Genomic DNA, 26,182 nt, shown 5'->3' on the forward strand with positions numbered 1-26,182 from the left:
AAGGATGGCCAGTTATATGATTATATGGAGTTCTTGTCACGGAGGGCATAAAATACACACCCAAGGAAACCTCTTTCAGTAAGTAATGTTTCCATATCAGCTGCCACAGAGGGTATAATGCTGGAATATCACTTCAGAAGATCTTCATGAAGGACTTCTCTAACTTGGCAGCTTTGTACAAGTGAGCATCCCCTTAGGGAAATCAGTTGTCAAGATTATAATGCATACCTATAGCAGCATTTCAGAATGCCCCCTTATCCTCTTGTCCAAATTACACTTGTGATAGAAAAATTTATATTGGAAATGTGGAAATAACACACAGAATGGACAGGACTTTTCAGATAGTGAACTAAATAGCCACTTTTTTAAGAGACAGATTCCAAGTCATTCCATTTTTAACTACATTAAATTAACAGAAACAAAATGGCAAAAGACCACCCAATTTTGGCAGGTGGATATTGAACAATCTGAAAGAAAAGAAACTGCTTATCACCCATGCCAGTAGACCCTAGGGAAAAGAACCATGGTCGTTTCACTGGATAAATTACTACAAATATTTTTGGGTTGCCTTTAAAAAGATTCACTCATTTAAATGAAAATTAAAAAAACAACAACAAACAAAACCTGTAGTCAGTAATAGGTTATAAATAGCAAGTATCAGCTGAAGACCTAGGGAAAGGGAACAAAGAAAATCTGAACAAAGCTTAAATCATTTTCCCTTGAAAAACGTAGCAAGGCATTTACATTTGCTTGTCTAATCCATTGAGATTTGATTCCTTCTGTCATTTCATTTTTTTCTAATTTATGCTACCTGCCCCTGGTCTTTGTTTTTCCTGTGTGTACTCAAAAAAGTAAAACAGAGGACTAAACTTTGCCCCCCCAAATGGAAAGCAAATTCTAGATATCCATACTCATTCATTGTAGCTAGCATTTTCTAATTTGGAGACTTCATTTTTTGCCTGCAAAGCATACATACTCTGCCTTCCCTTCCCATACATAGTGATTATTTTGTATTGCAGTCTATAATGTTTAAATACCAGGAAGTAAAAATCTCCCCAAATGACTTCTGAATGGAAGAAACCTAATGAACATGAGATTGCTCAGGAGTACTTTCTGTACTTTTAAATAACTTGGAATCTGGACACTTCTGAAAGCAGAGAAAAATCTAACATAGTTTCTGAAGCTTTTATGTTGATATATATATAAATTTCATTTAATTTTTTGCGTATGTCACTTTCAGTTCCCTCTCCCTCCCCTCCTCCCCCACCCCCCCAATCCTCTCAACCCTTCATCCCCACACCATCCCCTATCTGCTCCTCAGGGAGGGAAAGGACCTCCATGAGGGATTTTCAGAGTCTGTCACATCATCCTGGGAAGGGCCCAGGTTCTTCCCCATGTGTCTAGGCTGAGAAAGCATCCCTCCACGTGGTATGGGTTCCCAGAGTCCTTCTGTATGCCAGGAATAAATACTGGTCCACTCTCCAAAGTCCCACAGATTGCCATGGCCTCCTCTCTGCCACCCACGTTCGGTGGGAGGGTGTCTGGATCAGTCCCATGCTGGCCTCTCAGTCATCAGTCTGGGGTCCATGTGCTCCCCCCTTGTTTAGGTCAGCTGCCTCTGTGGGTTTCACCAGCCGGATCTTGATTCCTTTGGTCATCACTCTTCTTTACAACTGGGTTCCAGGATTTCAATTTGGTGCACAGCTTTCGGTGTCTGCCTCTGCCTCCATCAGGCACTGGAAGAGTTTTAGGGTGGCATATAAGGGAGTCATCATTCTCGTTATCATGGGAGGGCATTTAAGATAGCCTTAATGCCAGTTGATATCATTCTTGTAGATCTGTGAAGACCTCACTAGTGCCAGATCTCTCCTACTAATTTTTGTCACATATATACGGGATAGCTACTTGTTTGCTTACATTGGAAATTTTCTATAGTTGAGGGGGTGGGGGTAAAATAGGGGGAAGAGGGAATCATAGGATCGAAGACAGATCAGGCACCAGAGTGACCTCGAGTGATCTAAAGGTATAACATCAATTGGCAAGCTAAGCAATAGTGGAAGGACCACCTCGAATGCCCATTCCTGATAATGAACTTGATGTCTATAACTATCCGGGAGCCTTCATCCTGGGACTGATGGAAGCAGAGGCAAACACACAACTAAGCACTGAACTGAACCCAAGGAACCCAGTGACAGAGAGAGAGGAGTGATGAGCAAATTGGCAAGGAATGGGCTGGCAAAACCAGCAGAGACGGCTGATCTGAACAGGGGAGTGCTCTTGGACCCCAGACCGACAGTGGGGAGGCCAGAATGGGACTGATCTGGACCCCCCAAATGTGAGTGTCAGTGAGAAGGCCTGGGCAACCTATGGGGCTCTGAGCTGTGGATCAGTGTCTATCCCTGGTATACAATCTGTCTTCATGTGCCTATGGCACAAAGAGAGATGCTCTCTCAGCCTGGACTCTTAGGGGAGTGCCTTGACCCTACCAAGAGTGAAATGATAGACTCTAGACATCCCCTATGTGGAGGGATTTGGCAATAGGGTGGGAGGGAGGGTGGAAGGGGAGTGCGGGAGGAGGGGAGGGAGAGGGAACTGGGATTGACATGTGAAACAAGCTATTTAAAATTAAAATAAAAAATGATTAAAAAAAAAAAAGAATTTTCTTACTCTAATTTCCCTCAGGAAATTTGTAAGCTATAAAAATGGCTATGGATACCTTGAAAAAAAGAAAAAAAACCTAAAATGTCTTTTGTCTCTGTCTCTCTCTCTCAGGTGTGTGTGTGTGTGTGTGTGTGTGTGTGTGTGTTTGTCTACATGTATGTGGTAAATGAGAATGTGCATGTGTAAATAAATATGTTTGGAGTCATGAGCTCAACTTTGGACACCATTCTTTTTTAGGTACAAGAGCCCATACATATTTAGACAAGGACTTTTACTAGGATCTGCAATTCAATATTTAGACTAAACTGCTAGCATGGAGAATGAAGAAACTGTCTCACTCACCCCTTCAGTGCTGGTATGCATTGATAACTGATAACAAGTATGTGTCACACAATATGGCTCTTCATAAGGTTCTGAGGGTCTACCTAAGTTTTCAAGTTTGCATGGCAAGTATTTAACTGAATGAGCTACTTCAAGATCCCAAGAAAAAAATTCGGATATTGAATTCTTATAATACAACCAGTAAACTATTATATATGATGTGTATCTCATATCTATTTTTCCTTCTTTTTCATTTTGTGCCTATTGATTTTTGAAATAGCACTACAGTATCCATGACTAAATACATATAATATGGAAATGTAATATTTTACATTGACTTATTTTGTGTGTGTATTTGCGTGTGTATGTTTGTATACATGTAATGATTCATACGAGGATGACAATCGACAAGAGTTCTTTCTCCTCTTTACCATGTAAGATTCTGGTGTCTAGCTTAGGTTTCTAGAATTGGAAACAAGCATCCTTATCTGACAAACAATATCACAATCTCCATATGTGTCACTTCCTGAGATTAATGACCTTTCTACCTGTAACCACATTAAAATTTCACTTAGCTTTGTTTGTGAGGGATTTCTCTAGGTACCCATTTTTTTGTCACAGAGTATGGTAAACAGAAAGCAAAAAATTCAGGGAAGGAGGCAGGAGGACAGAGTAGGTAATGTTCTGAAGATGTTGTACCATTGCAAGTGAATATTGAAGAGAGACAACATGTTAAAAATGCAGCTCATTGTGCAAGCTAACAAAGACAAGGAAATGGATTTTCTCCTGCACACAGAAAGAATATAACCTGAATTTACTTTATATCTATAATCCAAGGAGGTATGAGTTAGTAAAATCATGTTGTTTAAAGCTCTAATTTCATTTTCAATTGGTATAGTAAAAATATAAACCTGTGTTCAAATGTATACATACATATGTCTATGCATGTGTATTAAAAATATATGTATATGTGTATGAATGCACATGAATCTTCCCAGAGAAATTAAACAAGGACATGCAATTGTCTTTCCATACATTTCCATCCTGTCTTTCTTTCACTTGGACTTTAAATGGTAGGGTTGCCTCATAATGTCTCAACAATGTCTAGTCCAAGAAAGAAAAATGGGAGCACTATAAGGCATGTAGAATGTACATAGCATACTGTTCGACAGATGGCTGTAGTTAAGTCACAATTGAACCATTCTTGAATTGTTTTCTAATTACAAGTTCTAACAAATGTAATGATAAATAAGATAACCATTTCCTGGACTAAGGAAGTCCATAGAAATCGTAGTAACAGAGTCACAAACTCTTTACCTTTAAAATTAATAAGGACTGGAGAGATGATGAATTGGTTAAGAGCATTTGCTATCCTTAAAATGACCTGGTTTCAATTCTTGGTACACACATGGCAATTCACAATCATCAATAAGTCTAGTTTCAGGGACTCTTATGCCCTCTTCCCATTTTTGAGAGGGAACAAGTATACATGCAGACAAAATGCCACCACTTCAAATGTAATTACTAAATCAAATTGGAAAATTAAAAAAATAAATCTGATGTCATCATTGTCATGTAATTGTACTGGTTAGTTTTATTTTCAATTTGACACATGATGGAATCATCTGAGATATAAGGAACTGTAGTTGAAGAATTTCCTCTTTCAGAGTGTTCTCTGGTCCTGTGTGTGAGGAACTGTCTTGAACCAAGATTGCTACAGAAGTCCCCACCCCACTGCAGATGGCACTATTCTCAGGCGCCAAAATCATACTTCCCATTGCTTCCCGAAGAATTTTAACAAATGGAAATAAAAATCAACTCAATGAACTTATGGATGTCATTTTCAGTCAAATCACTACAGAATCATAGAAATGCAATTTATTACATTCATTATCTAATCTGCAAATGATGAGTATATGAATTAAAAAATACTAAATTTTACAGCTTGACATTAAAAAGATGAATATCTTGATATTGCTGCAGTATAAACTCTCCTCTGTTGTTTCTGTATATTACACTTTGAAATGACAATTTGTAAATTTCATCCAAAATACTTTTTACTAGCAAATAGTCAATTTGTAAATATTGAATTATAAAAATGTAAATAATATACAAATATTGGAACCCTGAATTTGTACTTGGTTTTAATATTGAAGATGAGGGCAATTTTTATCAACTGAAGTATTTTTCATTAGTCCAACTACCTGCTCACCTGTAGATTACCAGTAGATTCTTCCAAAGCAAAATCAGCTACTGCCTGATTTTTACCTTAATATTTGTTATGATATCTGCCAATTAGATTACATATTGATAAGTAATTTCCTGTCTTAGTTGTCTTAATTCAAAATAATCTGCAACTGTAAATTTCTGTAGCTCAAGTAAACCACAAGCTTTCAGGGAATTCTACCAGGCCTCCACATTCAGTGTAAATGAATGTGTTGTAATCCACATGCAAGCTAAACTGTTTTATAACCTTCCTAATCATTTTCTCAAGGATGCTCTGGTTCTTAGCTGTCAGCCTGATTTATGTTTCTAACACAGAATGTCCACTGAGTTTATGATAACATAATTTTTAAAAATATGATGGATATGTCAAATTTGTGGGCATGTGTTTCCTTATTAGTATGTAAATTTTTACTATTTGTTTTCAAAGACCTAATTATAATTATAATTGACATCTTTATTATATATGTTCATGTCAGAGGTAATGAGAATCAAATGAGTATCTCATTTAGTCACATACGAATGCAAATATTTTACTTTTACTTAGATTCTGTAAGCAAAGCTTTAAAAATTATTTAAAATCATGTCCACACAAGAAGGTAGCCAGGTTTTAAAGAGTTAATTCTCTAATAATATTTCAAAGTCATTTTAATTCAATCCAAACCAAAACAAACTTTATCCTCTTCCAGACTGGACATCAATTGACTATATTTTTCATTTTAAAAATATACAATTACCTTTTCACTTTCCCTTAAACTGCTAATTATGGCAACTGGTGAAGTATATTTATTTGGTCTTTTATGAATGGATAACTTTATTAGCATGTTTTCCCAACTTTGTAAATTATAGCTTCTAATGCTTTTATTATATAACTTTCAATAATGCATCAAAATAACATATCATGTTAACATTCTACCTTGTGACTTTACACAACTTTCTCAACTGGAATTGAGTCTTAGAAAAATCAGCAAATTTAACTTTGCTTTGGGCAAACATAAAACACATGGATGACTTTCTTGTCAGTCATCATTTGTTGATGTTTCATGGAAGCAAACTAAAAAGATCATTGTAGTATTCTGACAAAGATATGAACAAAATGATGAAATTAATTCATGATATTAATGCACAATAGAAAGGAAAGAAACAAGTGAATTTATACTGAAATATTTTTTTAAATTTGAGAAATGAGCATTCATAGAGGGTAATGGAGATAAATTTCAAATATCAATATTAATTTCCGATAATAATAGTAAGATGTATGCAGTAAAACGTGGATTAGACTTTGTAAAATGTGTCATCAAGAATACTGTTTGAGACCTGCAGCAGACATTTTGCAGAGAGAGAGAGAGTCTAAGTAAGAGTTCTCCATCAGGTCCCTCCCCTCAGAGATCAGGCAACCAAAAGGGAGAGGGGAGGAAAAATCTATAGTCATAAGTGAGGGAGGACTCCAGGAGAACCCACTAATCACCTAAGCAGGTCTCATGTGGGCTCATAAAGTCTGAGGCAGCAATCACTGGTCCTGCCATGTGTCTCCACCAGGTCCTCTGCATATATATTATGGCTTTTGGCTTAATGTTTTTATGTTACTCCTAACAGTGAGATTCACTATATTCCTGACTCCCTTTCATGCTCAGGGTACTGATGAGTGACATTCTCTGTATGCTGGGACTGTTTCACTTATTGATTGATGACTAAAACTGTTAAATCAATAGATAGGAAGAATTTAGCTTGGCAGGAATTCCGAACAGAGGCAGAGACACTGAAGGCAGAATGAAGAGCCACCATGTAGTCACTGGGGAGTCAGGAGACCCAGGCGTCACTGGTAAGTTAAGTCCATGTGCTGATATACAGATTAATAGAAATGGGTTAATACTTAAGAGAGAGCTAGCCATAAGAAGCCTAAGTCAATGGCCAAACAATTATAAATATATATTGGGTCTCTGAGTAGTTACCTTGTAAGTGGTTGCATGGACCTAGTGGGCAGAGAGAAGCTGAACTAAGTGGAACCAGGCAAGGCAGAAGAAAATCTTCTATAGGGGAATCTTTTGTTCTTATTGAGTTGGCTTGTTGAGCATGATGTGTGAGCATGTTTCTTGCCTTGTTATATATAGTTTTGTCTTGTTTGGCTGTCATCTGGAGGCTATCTTGTTTCTGAAGAGGAGACAGAGGAGGCAGGACTTGGAGGAGCAGAGGGAGGGAAAATCTGTGTTAGGAATGTACTGCATGACAGAATGGCCTATTTTCAATAAGAAGACTTTTTAAATTTTTGATGAGTGTGGATTTTATAACTGAGGGTTTGACTGCATCTAGTATAGATTGCACTACTACAGTCATACTACACATTGTTTTCTTTTCTAATTTTAATTTAAACTGAATTTATTTTCTAAGAAATTTCAAAATCTTTCTATTCTTTACTTAATTGAAAAAATTGCATGATTTTTAGTCATATTTTTACCTTCCCCTAATTTTACCCAGATGTTTTCTGCTTCCCTATCTACTTAATTTCATTCTATTTCTCTGTGTAAAAGCAAACAAACAAAAATTAAATAAAACAAAACAAGAAACCACTCACAAAATATCCCCAATATAAATGCATATATATACCAGAAACCAAAATATTCAAGAAAAATTCTAACAGGACAAAAAATGTTCACAAAAAAAATGGAGTTCATTTTTGTTGTTGTTGTACCCCTGGCCATAGGGTTTGCACTGGATAATGATTGACATATTCAGTGACACTCAATGCAGAAGAATAAAGTGATTTTTATTTGCCTATGGGTATCAATTGTAAAAATCTGTTTGATAGGGTTGGGAGTTAATGTCTGAGCCCTGCCCCTCGGTGGTAAACTTTGACTTTAACATGTGTAGGTCTTGTGCGTTTTGCCAAGTCTCTTTGTGTTCAGATGTTCCTCAGTCCTGTTGTGAATGGAAGTCAGTGTTTCCTTGGAGTCATCCATCACTTCTGGTTCTTAAATTCTTTCTGCCTCCTCTTCTGCACAGATGACATTTCTTAAGAGATACCTCAGAGAATAATGTCAGGATCATTGGTCACATTTAGAATGAGAGCTGGTTTATAGATGCACACCATGTGCATACTGATAAACATTCATGTATGCACATACATGTGCTTTCTCTGTCTGTCTCTCTCTCTCACACACACACACACACACAAAGAGAGAGAGAGAGAGAGAAAGAGAATGAGACACACACACAGAGAGAGAGAGAGAGAGAGAGAGAGAGAGAGAGAGAGAGAAAATGTGCCCTAAAACAGTGAAAACAATCAGAACCATTTGAAACCTTCCACTTAGTAACGCTATTTGCCATACATTAACAGTTCAATAACACTGATTTCCTTCACATATTGACAAAAAATCATGTGTGACTACAGTTTTTTAACAGAACAACGTAGATGTAAGGTAATTTCTTCTTTGCTTGTGAGAAAAATATCAAATAAATTCCTCAGTTCTGTAAACTCGTATTTTTCTGTGTGGTTAGTTTATTTAAAAGTAGTAAATAAAACTGTGAAAGCAGTGTGTGGAAAGTACCTTCATTTTCATTCTTGATGCAACTTTTGTGAGTGGGAAATTTTGTGTAGTTACAGGGCAACTTTAGTTAACATTTTTCTGTCCAACATAAAGCCAAGGTTCATAATACTATTTGTATTATGAATCTTGTATACTGCTCATATTAAAATATTAAGTTCTTTCCTTGCTGCTCTTACATGAACATTAAAATTACCCAGTTAGATGTTACCAAGCTCAACATACACTACATGATTCAGGGTAAAGTGTGACTATTTCAGTTCAGTCAAATGCATCTATTTTATTACCACACATCCACAAATGCGGACTTAGGAAGATGTTATGCTTTGGATGAAGGTTTGTGGGGAGTTTGTAATTCCCTGTCATTGTGACAGAATGCTATCAGTTAACAACTTAATCAAGATTAGGTAAATTTGAACCACACTAAGAAAATAAGAAAATTTAGTCCATAATGACTGAGCTTATCCCTGGGGCTTGAGCTGGGACAAACCATCATGACAATGAGCATGGAGCAGAGGAGTATGCTCACTGTACATTGCAATCAGAGAGAAAGGTCAAGACAGTTTTCCCAAGTCACACTGAAGAGCTTGCCAATGACTTAGTCTTCCTATCCAACTGATTAAAACTTCTCTTGCCTTCCTACCCTACCACTGTCGGTTAACTAACAAACACATCACCATACCAATTTCGACAGACATTCTAAATATCACTATTAAAAGGAAGTGAGTAGTTTCAAGTGAATTTATGATGACTTCATATATTTTAGCGTGTTTCGTTGGGAATTAATGTTCTTAGGTATTCTGAAAAATTTGTAGAAAGCCATTTAAAAAATGAGAACTTCTTTCTTAGTTTGTGTTAATTTCTCCAATTTCTTTTACTTATCTTAATTAAGACAGAAGCCTTTCATGTCCAAAATGATCTAAGATTACACTGTTACATTATGTACTAAATCATTGAGATTGAGGACTGTTGACCTTGGCATAATCTTTCACCGGATCCAGACAAGGTAATTGAAATATCAAGCATTAGTGAATAAATAAGACTGTATAGAGTATAGTCATGAGTAATTGTATTATGATTGAAGTTTCAAAGCACAGTCATGCTGTTTTAAAGTCTCCTACTCAGAGACAAAATAATGAATGGCATAACTCTTGGGTGCGGACAGCTTGAGAGAAATCTTTTCTTGTAAAGTACATTTTCCTTAAGAAAAGTAGAGTAAAAGATTGGTCACTAGTATCGTGTAAATTGAAAGGGTTGATACTGCCTTCAGTTCTAAGCTTATGGATCCCAGTCTGACAGCTGGGGAATGAGCATTAGACTGAATCAGGGCACTGAAATTTGGTGTCTGTTGGGGGGATCCTCAGCAATCACTGGAGTCTCTGGCAGTGGAATCAGTATTTATCCCTAGTGCATGAATGGTCTGTTGAAGGGAGGGATACTCTGTGAATACATGTGGGGGCTAAGTCCTTCCACAAATGATGTGACAGATTTTGATTATCCCCCATAGGAGGCCTCTCCCTACCTGAAGAGTGAATGGGGGCTGATGTGAGAGGTTGATGGGAGGAATGGAAAAATGGAAGGGAGAGGGAACTTGGATTAGCATGTAAAACAAGATTGATTTTAATTTAAATAAAAAATAATTTAAAAAACTATTTAAATTCCACTGTCCAAGGTTCCTCTTATTTTTACAAACCTTGACCAGTGCAATAAAAAAGAAGCATGAATAAGGGCATTCTTCCCTAGTGGGCAAAGGAGAAAAGGGAATTTGAAAGGTCATACAGTTAATATGTTGACTCTTGCTTTCTGTTAATGCATTTATAGTTTTCTTTATTAACCATTGTTAACTCTTTAGTATTTAACTGCAAGTTCACTAAGAATAATTCCTGTACATGTTGATTCTTCCATCACCACAGACCACTTAAGGATATACCAAACTAACTGAACTCTAACATAATAATTTGTTACATTTTTAATTTGGTAGAAGAACCTTCCCATGTCTGTAAAGGGAAGCCTTTCCTTGCTTGCCGCTTTGATTTATCACCCGCCAGTTGCCTGAGCTCTGCCACATTACAGTTCCCAAATAAACACACAGAAGGCTATATTAATTTTTGTTTATGTTTCTACAGATAATGAAAAGCTGAGGATTCCTTCCAGGCTTCTGTGGTTTGATGAACCAAGACCCACGGAAGCAGTGGGCCAGGCGTTCCAACAACTGAGACAGCTAAGATGATGCAGCCTTACAGACCCCGAAAATAAGGACTTATACAGGTTCCTGAGTTTTGTCATGATCCCCATGGTATGAACAGCGCCCCCTCCAGCATGAAGCAGTTTGGAATGAGAGACATCCTAATTCCCATCTTGTTTATAAATCTTTGTTTTCATTTAAATGGGGTTGTTTATAATTGGTTAATGATCACAACCAATCTCTTTTTAAAGGAAAAAGGGGATTATGGTATGGAAATGAATACTTTGTATGGGTATGGTCTTTCATTTATTGAGACAAATTCAATGTCAATTTTGTGATGTGTATATTTCTCCTATTAAGTATTGTGCTTACTTATCTTTTAAAACATAATGCATAATTCAATAAAAACTATAGATAGTTACTTATAATAGTCAGAACTTATAGTTAGGTATGTTATGTTTTCTAGATATACAGAAGTATATTTGAGATAGTCTTCAAACCTTTCAAAGACCTTCAGAAAATGGCATTTAAAATGGTTTAGTGTTTTTCTTGACAATGAGAAATGTCTGCTCCTGGCAGCACCAATTATATCTGAGAGGAAGATGGGCATCGAAGAAACTCGTTATGGAGTTTGCTTTCAACATGGCAAGATTAGCCTAGACTGCATGACTGTTGCTGTATAAACTGGACATGCAGGACCCACAAGAAAGTGACTGCTGAACTCAAATAGTCCTTCAGGGTTCCCGCTTCATGAAAGAGTCTAGGAGACTTTCTTCAGGACACAGAAAATTGACGGACAGATGGACAGTTTGAAATTTCCTGCTTTGCTGAGAAATCTTCTGGACACACTGTGGCCTATGGGCTGAAGATGAATACACCAACATTACAGAGAAACTTCAGGTGACTGTCCAGGTAGCAAGATGTCTCTGTCAATCCTAGTTTTATATATTATCCTTCTGTGGTATTTGATAGAGTTGAAGGCATATAGTCATAATTATAGTTTTCCTTAGTTATGATAAAAGATAAGCTACATATAGAACTTTGAACTCACAAGGATGGAATGGATGATATTTTCTTTAATCTTGCTGAATTATGATAGACAAAATATTGTAACTATGTTCTTACTTGGTAACTGTTCTGTTATATATAATTTGACTATATTAAAGTTAAAACCTTTCTTTTTGTTTAGACAGAAAAGAGGAGATGTTAGGGAAGTCCTGTGTATATGTCAATAAAAATGTTGGCCAATAGGGAACTAATATAAGTGGGACTAGGAGTCCAGGAGGACTCTGGGAAGGAAAAACACAGGAGTCAAGATGTAATGCCATGGAGTAGGAAGCACAGAAACCTCTCCGGTAAGAGAAATACTTAGATTAACAATTATGGGGTAATTACTTAAGTCAGAGCTAGCCAGTAAGAAACAAGCAAGGCCAACAGCTTCATAATTAACATAGCCTCCTGTGTGTTTATTTGAGACTGATGCAGCTCTAAAACCAGGCTGGCGAGAAGGCTTCTCTCAAGGTAAAGATTTCTCTTTACATACATGTCTTACATAGTTTGTTTGATAATTTAAAAATAATAGTTTTAATTGAGAATTTTTCTATTACAAACAGTGACAGAGATTTTTGTATTTACTCATTGCTATCAGGTACATTCGAGTTCTTGTATTCTGTGGTATTATAGATGTTTGAGCCTTAAGCTCAACTGCTCAGGATTTTCTTTTCTTTCAACAATCTATTAGCAAAGGCAAAAAGGAGATTACTTTGTATCATAGGCAGAACAGCTCGTCCAACTGCCCATACCTTAATCCCTTGAATCTGTATTACAGAGGAAAATACGGGGAATTTCTAGATGTAATTTTATTTATAGGTTTGAAAATGGGGAGATGATCCTGGATGATCCAGATAGCTCTAATCTAATCATATTAGCACTGAAAATCAGAGAAAATTTCTACACAGAAACAGAAGGAATGGAGAAGTGCAAGTCATAGGTTATTAGCAGGAAAAAGTTTTGATGTGTCTGGACTGACTCAAATATAGTGTGCGAGAGTGGAGATAGGTATGTACCAGATATGACTCTCTAAACTCATTGACATGAAACAAGGCTATATTCATTGTTGCCAGCCTCTTGAATAACATAGTGCATATCACTCTATGTCCCCAGAAACAAAGCCACTTCAACTGAAAACAGATTAATACTGTAAGGCATTGAATCATCACAATTGTATGTCACAAAGCATATTGACATTGGATGCTAATAAAATGAATTTACATTTCCTTAAACTGCGAATTGAAGAAGGGAAATGTATACACCAATTAAAATGGTATTACTGATATTGTTTATATTCTTTTGTCTTTTATCTGAAGAAATTAAGGTACTAAGTAACTATCATTGAATATTCATCCTATTCAAACTCTGGATTTCAGAAAGGATCCAGGCATGGTAGTACATGCCTTTAATTCCATTATTCAGGGGGCAAAAGCAGGTCAAACTTTATGCGTTTTTGGCTACACTGAACTATGTAAAAAGTTTCAGGACAGTCAAGACTACATAATTGAGAAAACTGTCTCAAAAATATCTGAAAGTCAAAGAATGTCTGTTTTGTTTCTGAAAGAATATCTGGTTTGTGTTTGTTTTTATTTTGGTTTATTTCATTTGGTGACAGAGTTTCTATTTGTAACTCAGGTTGGATGCATATGTGTCATCAACCCACTTCTACATCTGCATTGTTGAAATGATTATCATGTGCCATGTTGCCAGAGAAATGTTGCATTCCATAACTATCAACCTATGTACCAGGGTTGTGATTGATTAATTCAGAGTCATGTGACTGATGTGAGGTTACATTCCCAGCCCCACCAACCATCCATCATCCTAAATTACTTGTTGCCAGGAGTTTGGTTTATGACATCTGGAATAATTTTCTCTTTATCCTGTATCTAAGACTATTTAATTTATCACAGTACTAGGCCATTAAAAGACCCTTTAGATAACAAAGCAATAAATACCAAACTCTGAAAGGCATATATAAGTTGTCATAGTTTGGGATATAATAAAAGTAAAGACAATAAAATACAAAACTAATGCAAAGGAAGGTACAAGAGAAGCAATTTAACACAGCAATTAAGTGCTTTCTCTGTGGATTTGATACAGAGACTGAAACTGGTGTAACCTTGACCTCTGTTCTTTAAAAAACAGAAAAATATTCAGCAAGTATGAAAAAAGAGTAAGTGAAAATAATACCCAAGAGTGACAAAGGGCATATGCCTTTAGTTGCAAGCCTTCATTTCACATACAAATGTTCTTAATCATGCAGGCATATACTAACTTATATTTTCTACATCTGTTCTTCCACATTGAAATTATGATAAAAAAATGAGTTATTTTCCTTAGAAAATTATATAGTCTTGCCTTTTAGTCTCTAACTAAAAGAACTGAATGTTAAAGGAGAAATTTTTCTCATTTTCTTTTATTGTAATGAAGAGATTAGGAAAGGTATGCTTTGAAGTTAGGCTATACACAAATTTAGATCCTGAAATTATATGTTCAGTATTTTTTTTCTAACTTCTCTTGAAATGCCTGTCATACACTGTTTTAAACTATATCATCTGGATAGGATGCAATGATCATATCTCCCACTGGTGTGACTATGATAATAATATCTGACATTTGATATATCCCAAAATGTTATATTTGCATCGTGCTGTCATGTAAATATCCCAAGTGCAATTAATGCCACTCATTGGTATCCTGGTGCTGTTTTATGAATGTAGCACCAGAAGCTCATTGCTCAGTTTGCCCTTTAATGTCAGGTGATTCAGTATTACTGAGGAAATGGCTTAGATCAAAGAAAGACTAAACAGTCAAGTCAATTAATTCATGAACTTCAGTAGTCCATGGATAGTGACTCTCTAATTTATTTTCAAGTGTGTCAGTTGAAGCTGAAAATACACTGGTTGAGAAGCTGTACGTGTGAAGCATTAGCTGAAAGAAAATCTGATTTTGACAGCAGCACCAATTCTACAAATTTCACAAACTCATTTGGAAGAAGAAGGAACATAAATGAAAAGAGAAAAATAATTGAAAGACAATATAAATTAAGGAAATTCTGATGAAGTCAAATAATTGCTCTTCTCCAACATAGTATTTTAGATTGATTTTAATGTGTGTTAGAGTAGACAAGAAATTATATTGTCAACAAATATACAAAAGTTTGAATTAAAATTACTAAACCATTATGCTTCTTTTGTTTCCTGCTTTGGAAGCTTAACACAAAAGCAAGGAAATGGACATTTTCTATAGATAAAGCTGGGCATTTGTCCTCCATGTTAATGGTGACTTTGGTGCTGGTCATTCTCTGCTGTATTACAGAAACACTCTTATGATGAAAGTTCTATTAATGTTGTTTTTGTGATTATGATATTGGCTTCTCATTTCAATTACCATTTTCATATGGCTCAAGTTAGAAATTGAATCTTTAAAAAGGTAGTAAATAATAGTACTTGCATGTTTTACCTTTCTGCAATTGAGAGTAACTTAATAAACAGAATTCTACCATTAGCCATGTGACTTATTAGAGGTGAATACAGATGAGGTAATAAAAGGGCAGTTTACCACACCGCTAACCACACCCACTTTAGGCATGAGTAAAGATGTATACGGATGTAGGCGGTGAACTACATCACTAGCCCAAAAGTGGGCCTGGCTAGGGGCGTTACGAAGGAAGGTATAAAAGACTGAACAACGGAAGTCTCGCTCTCTTTTCCAGCTTTCTGACTTATTGTTACTTTCAGTAATAGTGCTGTTTATCATTGCAGCATCATTTTGGTGTCAGAAGTGGTATTGTAAGGTATACCAGCTACATGTTTTATATTATAATATTTGAAAAATTGTTCCAATTTACTGGAGACATACGCTGAAGCATTGTTAGTTTTTATTGTTTTAGGTATACCCATAACAGCCATCACCTCTAAGAGTTGTGTAATAACAGAATCAGCTTTTTCAGAGATGAGGGCAGTAGCCCATTGGAAGCATGAGAACGAGTCTATGGTATGGTGTACATATTTCAAACTGCCAAATTCTGGGAAGTGATATACATCCATTTGCAAAAGTTCATTTCTATGATTACCTTTAGGATTACAACCTGCTGGTAACAGAGTTTGATGGTAGAATGAGCAAGTAGGGCAATTTCTTACTATTTCTTTGTCTTGTTACCAGGTGATAAAAAAAATCCTTCTTTAAACCTTTCCTGTTAACATGTTGTTTCTTATGAAATTCTGAAACTTCCAACACTTTACCTATTAATAAACAATCAATTTCATCATTTCTTGTGCCAGAGGACCTGGAAGACCTGTATGGGATCTGATGTGTGTTATATATATATAGAATAAGTCCTGTTTCTGATGGTTTCCTGTAATGGTAAAAACAATGAGGTAAATTCTGTGTAATCAGGAACAATTCTGCAGTCTCAATGTGCAATACAACTCTCTCTGCATACTGAGAATCTGTGACTATTTTGTGAAGTCTTTAAGTACCGTGAGAATGACATGTAACTCTGCCTTTTGTACAGAGTTGTAAGGGCTTTGAACTACTTTTCTTATATTTCCTGATTTATACCCTGCCTTACCTGATTTATTTGCATCTGTGTAGAAGGTAAGAACTCCAGAAATAGGAGTTTGCCTCACGATATGCGGAAGAATCCAAATTGTTTCCTTTATGAAATTGATTCTCTCTGTTTTGGGAGAGTTATTACTAATAGTTCCCAAAAAGTCACTGAAAGCTATTTGCCAATACTCATTATCCTTCCATAAGGAGTAAATTCCCTCATTAGTTAAAGGTACACCAATTTCAGCTGGATCTTTCCCAGTCAGTTGACGAAGCCTTAACTTACCTTTTAATACCAAATCGGAGATCTTTTCTATATATGTTTTCAATTTTTTATTCTGTTTATGTGGCAGAAATAGCCATTCTAATATGATGTCTTCCCTCTGCATTAATATTCCTGAAGGGTATTCTCTAGAAGGTAAAATAACCAGAATACAGTCTAGCTTTGGATCCACACGGTCCACATGTGCTTTTAATATTCTCTTTTCTACCCATTCTAATTTTTTCAGCCTGAGCTGATAGTACTCGTAGGCTATTTAGTTCTTTATCTCCTTTTAAAGCCATTTTCAGGTGTTTTAAATCATGGCTTTTACACTGATAATTGTCTGTAATTGAGAGATTTCTCCTAATAGTTTTTGAAGATCATTAAGAGTCCGGTAACGATCTCTTCTGATCTGTACTTTCTGCGGTCTAATTTTCTGAGTGTCTATTTTATAACCTAAATAGTTAATAGATTCTCCTCTTTGTATTTTCTCTGGGGCAATTTATAATCCCTAGCAAGGCAAAGTTTCCTTTACTGCTTCAAACATCTTTTCCAAAGCATCCTTATTTGAATCAGACAGTAATATGTCATTTATATAATAATATATTAACGAATGTGGAAAATTTTTACCAATTATTTCTAGAGGTTTATGCACAAAATATTGACACAAAGTTGGGCTATTTAATATACCTTGAGGCAGCACTTTCCACTGGAATCTTTGTACCGGTCAGGAATTATTATAGGTAGGTACTGTGAAGGCAAACTTTTCTCTGTCGTTTTCTGGTAATGGTGTGGTGAAAAAGCAATCTTTTAAGTCTATAATTATAATTGGCCAATCCTTAGGTACTAGAGAAGGTAATGTCATCCCAGGTTATAGACACCCCATAGGCTGAATTACCTTGTTAATGGCTCTAAGATCAGTAACCATTCTCCACTTACCAGACTTCTTCTTGACAATAAAAACAGGTAAATTCTGTGCACTGGTTGATTCGCCAATATGCCCAGCATCTAGCTTTTCCTGAACTAACTTCTCCAAAGCCTCTAACTTCTCAGATGTCATAGGCCATTAACCCACCCAGACAGGTTCATATGTTAGCCATTTTAATGGTAGGGCTTTTGGTTATTCTGTAGATTTGGCACTAGCATCCTGCTTCTGTACAGCCTGTACATTTGCCATCTGTGTTTTGTACTGCCTTGCTATATTCATTCTACCACCAAGAGCTTGTCTATAATCCATAGCTGATACAGGATGAATGTTAATCTGTATATTCCATTGCTGTAATAGATCATGACCCCAGAGTTTTATAGCAATATCTGCAACATATGGCTTTAACCTTCCTCTCTGTCCTTCTGGCCAAATAAAGTCAATCCATCTAACACCCTGTTTAACTTGAGATAGGGTTCCAATCCCTAAGAATTGAACGTTAACCTCTTTTAAAGGTCAAATTGGGAGCCAAGACTTCTGATTTAGGATGCTGCTGTCACTTTCAGTGACCTATATCATTTACTTTAACTGGTCACTTGGGTCTATGATATTATATAGAAGTTTGCCAAATATATGTTTTAATATTTCCTCCTGATATAATTGATTCATTCTCTGGAGCTAATGTATTATCCATTGCCTTATTATTTACAATGGGCAGTGGATCTTCTAATTGTCCTGGGAGAGGCTGTTCTCCACTGTCATTGGGAATGACCGTATAATCTTGCTTTTCAGGGCCTTCCTGAGGCCCCTGTTTATGTTTCCCGGCTTTAAAGTTCTACCTTGTCTATCTGTAGTCGACCAGCATTCCTTGTTCCAATGTTTTCCCTTTCCACACCTCCTACAGAGACCAGGAAGCTAGGGTCTTCTGTCTGATGCATTCCTGGTAAAAGCATTATTTCTAGGAATGCATTGTCTACAGTTCCTCCTCAGATGTCCTATTTTACCACAGTTAAAACACGTGGCATCTTTATGTCTGTTAAAATTTTTGGAGACTGCCTCCCCTACCCAGGCTTCTATATCATCACGGGTAGAGTATTTGGCATCCTGGTGCCTCCTCAAGCCTGTATAAATAGCTTCATCTACCCAAGCTCCTGTATCCTGACTTTTACATTCAAGTTTCGCTGTATATAGGACCCATTTCTCCAATGGCACTTATCTTATTTTTAATGGCCAAAGTACCTGCTTGCATTGTGGATTTGCATTCTTGTATACCAAAGATTCTATAAGGAGTTGCCTGGATTTTGGATTTACTACTTGTACTTCTATTGCTCTGGACAATCTCTCTAAAAGTTCAGTGAACATTTCCCTTGGACTCTGTACTACCTTGGTATAGGGTTGCATTCTCTCTCCTGTTTCACAAACCTTATCCAAACATTCAAAGCAGCTGTACAGCATAAAGACAACATGTGCTCATCATATGCAGACTGAAACTGCTGGGCAGCAAAATCACCCTCCCCAAATATCTTGTCTTGGGGTACTTCATGACCATTCCTTAATTCCTGAATCTCTAGGGCTTTCACCTCTTGCCTCCATAAACTCTGCATTGAATTTGACAAGAATTATTGAGCACTGCCAAGGCTAATTGGGCCCAGTCTTTTGGGGTTACTCTATTTTCAGTGGCCCATGAGGTTAGGAGCTCTCTGACATAGGGAGAATGAAGACCATATGAAACAATGGCCTCCTTGATTCCCTTTAGGCCCTTCATCTCTATAGGTTCCCATCGATAAGCAATGGGACCATTTGGGTGCTTTTTCGTTGCTGGCTTTTCGGTTGCAGATACTTGGAAAACCATAGGTGAAAGCATAGCAACCTTAGGGAGATCTTTCTGACAGAGGTGTCGGGAAACCCCTGTTCTGACCTGTTGCCTGTATGTCTGATTCTAATGTATCAGATTGGAATTCTTCTAAGACCTGCAATCTATTCATCATTGTTTCTCTGCGCTCTTGAAGTTCTTGGGACAAGTAATTTTCTAAGGACATCATGGAATCATTCATTTTTTGCAATTATCATTTACATGTGATTCCCAATATTTAATATTCTCATCCTTAGAAAGTATCTCAATGGCATGTAAACTGCCTTCCAGAAATAACATTCTATCAGCTAGTTTGTCATTGCTCTCAGACATGGAACAAATCTTTTCTGTTAGCTTTTCAATCTTATGTTCCAGTCTTTGTAGTCTGCTAGAGAAATCATCAAACATGGAACAGTTTTGTTGGTTAAACATTTAAACATTGTGTTCTACTTTTTCTATTCTGTCTTTTGAACACATTTTTCCTGAAAGTAATTCAATTTTGTGTTCCATCTCTTTAAACCTGTTTGTCAGTCCTACAATATCATTTTTAATATACTGAATAATTTCTACCAAATCTTCCTTACTATCCTGCAAGGAATTTTCCATTTCCTGAATTCTTTGTACTAAGATTCATAATCATTCTGCTATGACCGTATGACCTGTATAAATTTGTCATATTTTGCCCTATTTTTGAACCATTTCTTTAGCAAAATTATATGGATTATGAAACTAATATTCACCATTGTGGGTAGGAAGTACCTTCCAGGTAGGTCCTCAACCCATTCTAAAATCCCATCCATACAAAATACAAGAAAATTCTTAACATCCTGCATCATAATATTAGGTGACATTGTATAAAGCAGTTATGTTTGTTACCAGTGGAGTTTTATTCAGGCTGAAATCAGCAGGCTGCCAGTGAAAGAGCACGTGGTCGTGAGAGAAATCTCGGAATACCACTTAACATTTAGGCATTACTAAAGACGTATATGGATGTAGGCAGTGAACTACATCACTAGCCAGGCCCACTTTTGGGCATGGCTAGGGGAGTTATGAAGAAAGGTATAAAAGACTGAACAACGGAAGTCTTGCTCTCTTTTCTGGCTTTCCGGTTTCCAGTTCAGTGGCAGAAAACTACTTGGCTCATCTGGGTTACTTGTTTGTCTCTTGTGAGTAATTTCTACAATAAATACTTATTTTTGCTTTCAGTAAGTGTGCCGTTTATCATTGCAGCATCAGGTTATAGTGACCTAGTTTCTTGCTTCTTCACATATTGCTAGGATAGAAACGAATACTATCCTATCAAGGAATTCATGAAAGACAAAACATTTGCCTTAATAAAGAAAATAAAACCAAAAGGAAAAAGAAGCAAACACACAAAATAGATGTATACATTAAGAGTTATTCTTTCTTGTTTGTTCTTTATTTGTTTTGGTTTGTATTAATTTTTTTCCCAAGTTGGCTTTACTGTGGACTTCCTGAGTACTGATTACTATTAATGTTGTCTTCCTCTTGGCATGTATTTGTAGGATTCCATACTGCTGTCAGTTATTCCTTGTGAAATTCTTTGAGGAATACCAGTATATTGCAGTTGCTATTGGTATCGCATTCATTGAACTTTTCCTCCATCTCACATCCAAAGGCTGCAAATTTTTACGCATCTGAATCTAGCCCCAATTTCAGAATCACAAGAAGACTTGTTACAACAACAGCAAAGAATTCTCGGTGTTGTACCCTAAGATCATTGAACACACTCCTCTTATAACATACCCATCACCATTGCAACATGTTATCAAATATTCTGGATGTATGTGCAAAGAAGATTAGGTAACAGGGAATATTTATTCTCTATTTATGTAGATATTAAGCAAAATATTAATGCATAATTAGTATCTTCAAGACAGTGATCACTCATTTGTTTCCTGAAAAAGCTAGCTAATAAATATGTTTCAGTAGGAAAGTTGATGTGGATTATGTGGGTCTGGCAAATGGAGTAGGACCATATGGAGCAATATGTCTTTCTCTGCAATTTTGAATTATTTTTACAAAGTAGCTATTCATTCTGCATGTTCTTCTGACAGGAATAGTAGGAGGGTGTCTCTGTCACAGTCCCACACATACCCTCTGTTTAGAGTGAAAGGGATAAGAAGGTGGAAAGGAAAATGTAAGGAGACACATAGGGAGGCAATGGCAACAGTCCCAGGAGATAGGAGGGTGGCTTTAAAGACTGTCATACACTGAAAATAGACAAGATTGCCTGGATGCAATGAGAGAATTTACAGTTCACGGTGATTTGACTTTATATAAAGAAAGGTTTGGAGGAATTCGAATTCTCAAGAGTATTTAAATGAAAATGATGGGTCAATGACAAGATACTGAATATAAAGTATTTCAAACTCTTAAGTAAAGACAAAATGACTTTTTCTGGAACTATACATCACAGAAAGGAAATGAAGAATAACTTATTATAAATTTATATTATGGAGATTTTTTGAGGGGGACATTTAATAATGGACTGAAGTTATATTATAAATGAGGACTTGTTTTTGGCTTGTTCGATAAATTCAAGAAGTAAACAAGAGAATATGGTGGATGTAGTTAACATTACAAGCAATATAAAAGACAGGTATGTTGGTTTAGATTTTTATTGCTGTGAAGACACACCATGACCATGGCAATTGTCTTATAAATTAAAACATTTATCTGAGGGGGCTCACTTACAGTTTCAGAGGTCCAGTTCATTATTATCATGCTGGGGAATGTGGTGATGTGCAGACAAACTTTGTGCTAGATCTGAGACGCTTATATCTTGACTCAGAGACAACAGAAAGTAAACTGACTGTTACATTGAGTGAAGCAGAATACCTCAATTTATGTCCCTAGAGAGACACATTTTATCCTATAAGACCACACCTACTCAAAAAAGCAATACCTCCTAATGGTGAAAGTCCCATTTAAGGGCCATTTTATTTCAAACTACCATAACAGTTCATTCTCGAGAGTAAATGAAGGGTTATTCAAGAATAATTCTCCAAAGCAGAATTTCAAATGAATAAGAAAAACATTAACCATTAGCAATTAGGAAAATGCAAATCAAAGTACTTTGAGATGCTTATCAGAATGGTGAAGAAGCTGGTGGGAGTATGGAACATGGGGGACATTCCTCCATTGTTGGTAGGACTACAAACTTGTGTACTTGCTATGGAAATCAATATGGCAGTTGCTCAGAAAATTGGGAATTGATTTACCTCAAGGTACATCTATACCACTCTTAGGCATATACCCAAAGGGTTCTTAATCCTACTACAGACACAGTTGCTCAAATTTGTTCAAAGGGGCTTTATTAATAGTAGCTGCAAATTGGAAAAAAATCTATATGTTACACAACTGAAAAATGTGATATATATTAACAATTGAGTATTCCTGAACTGTTAGAAAAATGGGAACATGAAATTTGAGGAGAAATGGATGGAACTAGAAAAAATTATGCTGAGTGAGGTATCCAAGACCTAGAAAGACAAATAAGGTATGTACTCACTTAGAAGTAGATATTAGCTGTTAAGTAAGTGATATTTACTATCCACAGACATAGAGAGTTTAGGTAAAGGGGAGGGCTCTACAGTAGGCACATGAACCTCCCAAAAAGGAGAAATAGAATGAATTTTGCAAGGAGACTGTGGGAAAGTGGGGACTGGATCTAGAGAGGTCAGGTGTGGGAAGGATTGTAATAAAACTATCTTGGGTCTATGAGCTCCCAAATAATAACTCATTTTCTTTTTAATTATGAAAGCTGAGCCTTCGCTTAGTCTTGTTCTCATCTAGCTCCTAAATTTAAAATTATTCCATTTATATTAATGAATGTTCTGTGCTGTATCTTGTTAAATCTCTCTAGTACCATACATCCAACTTCTCTTGTACCTGACTTGCAAATCTTCTACCACTCAGATTCCTTCCCAAAGATTCTATCTCTGTCTGGAAGACCTAGTGCCTCATTTACTATTCTGCCTACCTATTGGCAGTTCAGGTATTTATCAAACTACTCAGGTGTTTTAGGTAGGTGAGTTAGAACAGAGACATGGTCCCAACATCTACTTTTAGTCTCATAAAAGACTTTTACACTAATATCACTAAACTATATGCAATAAGAACGATTATCAGATAAAAATTACTTTTACCATATCCAGTTATTTTGTATATGGAAACATGCAAGAAAGTACTCTATTATCGATTATATCTTGTTGAGTTCAAAAATTTTATCTAAATCATTTTCTTCCACAACTTGTATTACAAAAATAAAGCTTAGCATTTTTTAAGTTCTTACACCCTTCCCTACCCCTACCCCTGCTAGTAGGTTTTTGACATATATATATATATAAATATATATATATATAAATGTATATTTAAATTAGACAAAAGGTTGCTTCACATGTCAATTCCGTGTCCCACTCCATTTCCCTCCTGTCCTCACGTGCTCTTCCACCAACCCCCCCAATATCCCCTCATTACCCCAGGGATTGTGAGGCTATCAATGGGGGTGTCCATAGTCTGTCATTTCATCCAGAGCAGGCCCTAGACCCTCCCCCAAGATTTGAGGGTGAGAGTGCATCTCACATTGTTGGATAGGAGTCCAGAGTCCATGTGTGTACTCGGGATGAATACTGATCTACTGCCCATGGCTCAATAGATTACCTAGGCCTCCTCACTGACACCCCCATTCAGGGGGTCTTGATCAGTCCCATGCTGGATTCCCAGGCATCAGTCAGGGATTCAAGAGCTAAACATTCTCTGGTCAGCTGTTTCTGTGGGTTAAACCAGCCGAGTCTTAATGCCTTTGGTCATCAGCATCAGTCCTCTCTCTCTGTCACTGGATTTCTTGAGTTCAGCTCAGTGTTTAGCCGTGGGAGTCTGCCTCTTCTTCCATCAGCCACTGAATGAAGGTTCTGTTTCCCAGACTCTCTGGCCATGGGATTGTAAGCTGGCACTCCCCACATCTATGTCTAAAATCCATATATGAGAGAATACATGCCATGTTTCTCTTTTTGTGACAGGGTTACCTCACTCAGAATGGTTTCTTCTAGTGCCATCCATTTGCCTGCAAATCTCAGGATTCCATTGCTTTTATTCTACTAAATAGTACTCCATTATGTAGATGTACCACATTTTCTCTATCCACCCTTCGGTTGAGGCACATCTAGGTTGCTTCCAAGTTCTGGCTATTACAAATAATGCTGTATGGACATAGTGGAACAGACATCCATGTAGTATGAACAGACATCTTTTAGATATATGCCTAAGAGTGGAGTTGCTGGATCTTATGGTAGTTATATTTCCATTTTTCAGAGGAATCTTTATAATGATTTCAAAAGTCGTTGTACAAATTGGCACTCCCACCAGCAGTGGAGGAGTGTTCCCCTTTCACCACATCCTCTCCAGCATAAATTATCATTGGTGTTTTTGATTTTAAACATTCTGATAGGAGTAAGATGGTATCTCAGAATTGTTTTGATTGGCATTTCCTGGATGACTAAGGAAGTTGAGCCCTTTCTAAAGTGGCTCTTGGCCATTTTAGACTCCTCTATTGAAAGATTCTCTATGTAGTTCTGTGGCCCACTTTTTAATTGGATCCTTTGGTGTTTTGGAGACTTGCTTCATGAGTTCTTTGTAAATTTTAGAGATTAGCCCTCTGTCAGATGTGGGGTTAGTGAATATTATTTCCCATTCTGTGGGCTGCCTTTTTGTCCTGGTGACTGTGTCCTTTGCCTTACAGAAGCTTCTCAGTTTCAGGAGGTCCCATTTATTAATTGTTGATATCACTGTCTGTGATTTTCCCAAAGAACCAACTCTTCGTTGCATTGATTCTTTGTATTGTTTCCCTAGTTTCTCCTTTACTGATTTAAGCCCTCAATTTGATTATTTCCTGGCATCTACTCCTCCTGGGGGAGTTTGCTTCTTAGTGTTCTAGAGTTTTCAGCTGTGCTGTTAATTCTCTAGTATAACTATTCTCCAGTTGCTTCATGTGGGCACTTTGTGCTATGAACTTCCCCTGTAGCACTGCTTTCAATGTGTCCCATAAGTTTGGGTATCTTGTGTCTTCATTCTCATTGAATTCTAGGAAGTATTTAATTTCTTTTTTTATTTCTTCTTTGACCCAGGAATGGTGCAGTTGTGCATTATTCAATTTCCATGAGTTTGTAGGCTTTCTCCAATTTGTGTTGTTGTTGAATTCTAATTTTAACGCATGGTGGTGTGATAAGATGCATGGAGTTATTCCGATTTTTTGTAGCTGTTGAGGTTTGATATGTTGTCAAATGTGTGGTCGATTTTTGAGAAGGTTCCATGTGGTGGTGAGAAGGAGGTATATTTTTTATGTGGATGAAATGTTCTATAGATGTCTGTTAATCCCAATAGGTTTATTACTTCTATTAGATCCTTTGCTTCTTTGTTGGGTTTCTGTCTGGTAGTCCTTTTTAGTGGTGAGAGTGGGGTATTGAAATCTCCGACTATAAGTGTGTGGGGCTTTGTATGTGATTTAAGTTTTAGTAATGCTTCTTTTACAAATGTGCATGCCTTTCTATTTGGGGCATAGATGTTCAGGATAGAAACTTCATCT

This window comes from Mesocricetus auratus, unplaced genomic scaffold, assembly GCF_017639785.1.
Source record: "Mesocricetus auratus isolate SY011 unplaced genomic scaffold, BCM_Maur_2.0 Super-Scaffold_100011, whole genome shotgun sequence".
NCBI classification, from domain to species: Eukaryota; Metazoa; Chordata; class Mammalia; order Rodentia; family Cricetidae; genus Mesocricetus; species Mesocricetus auratus.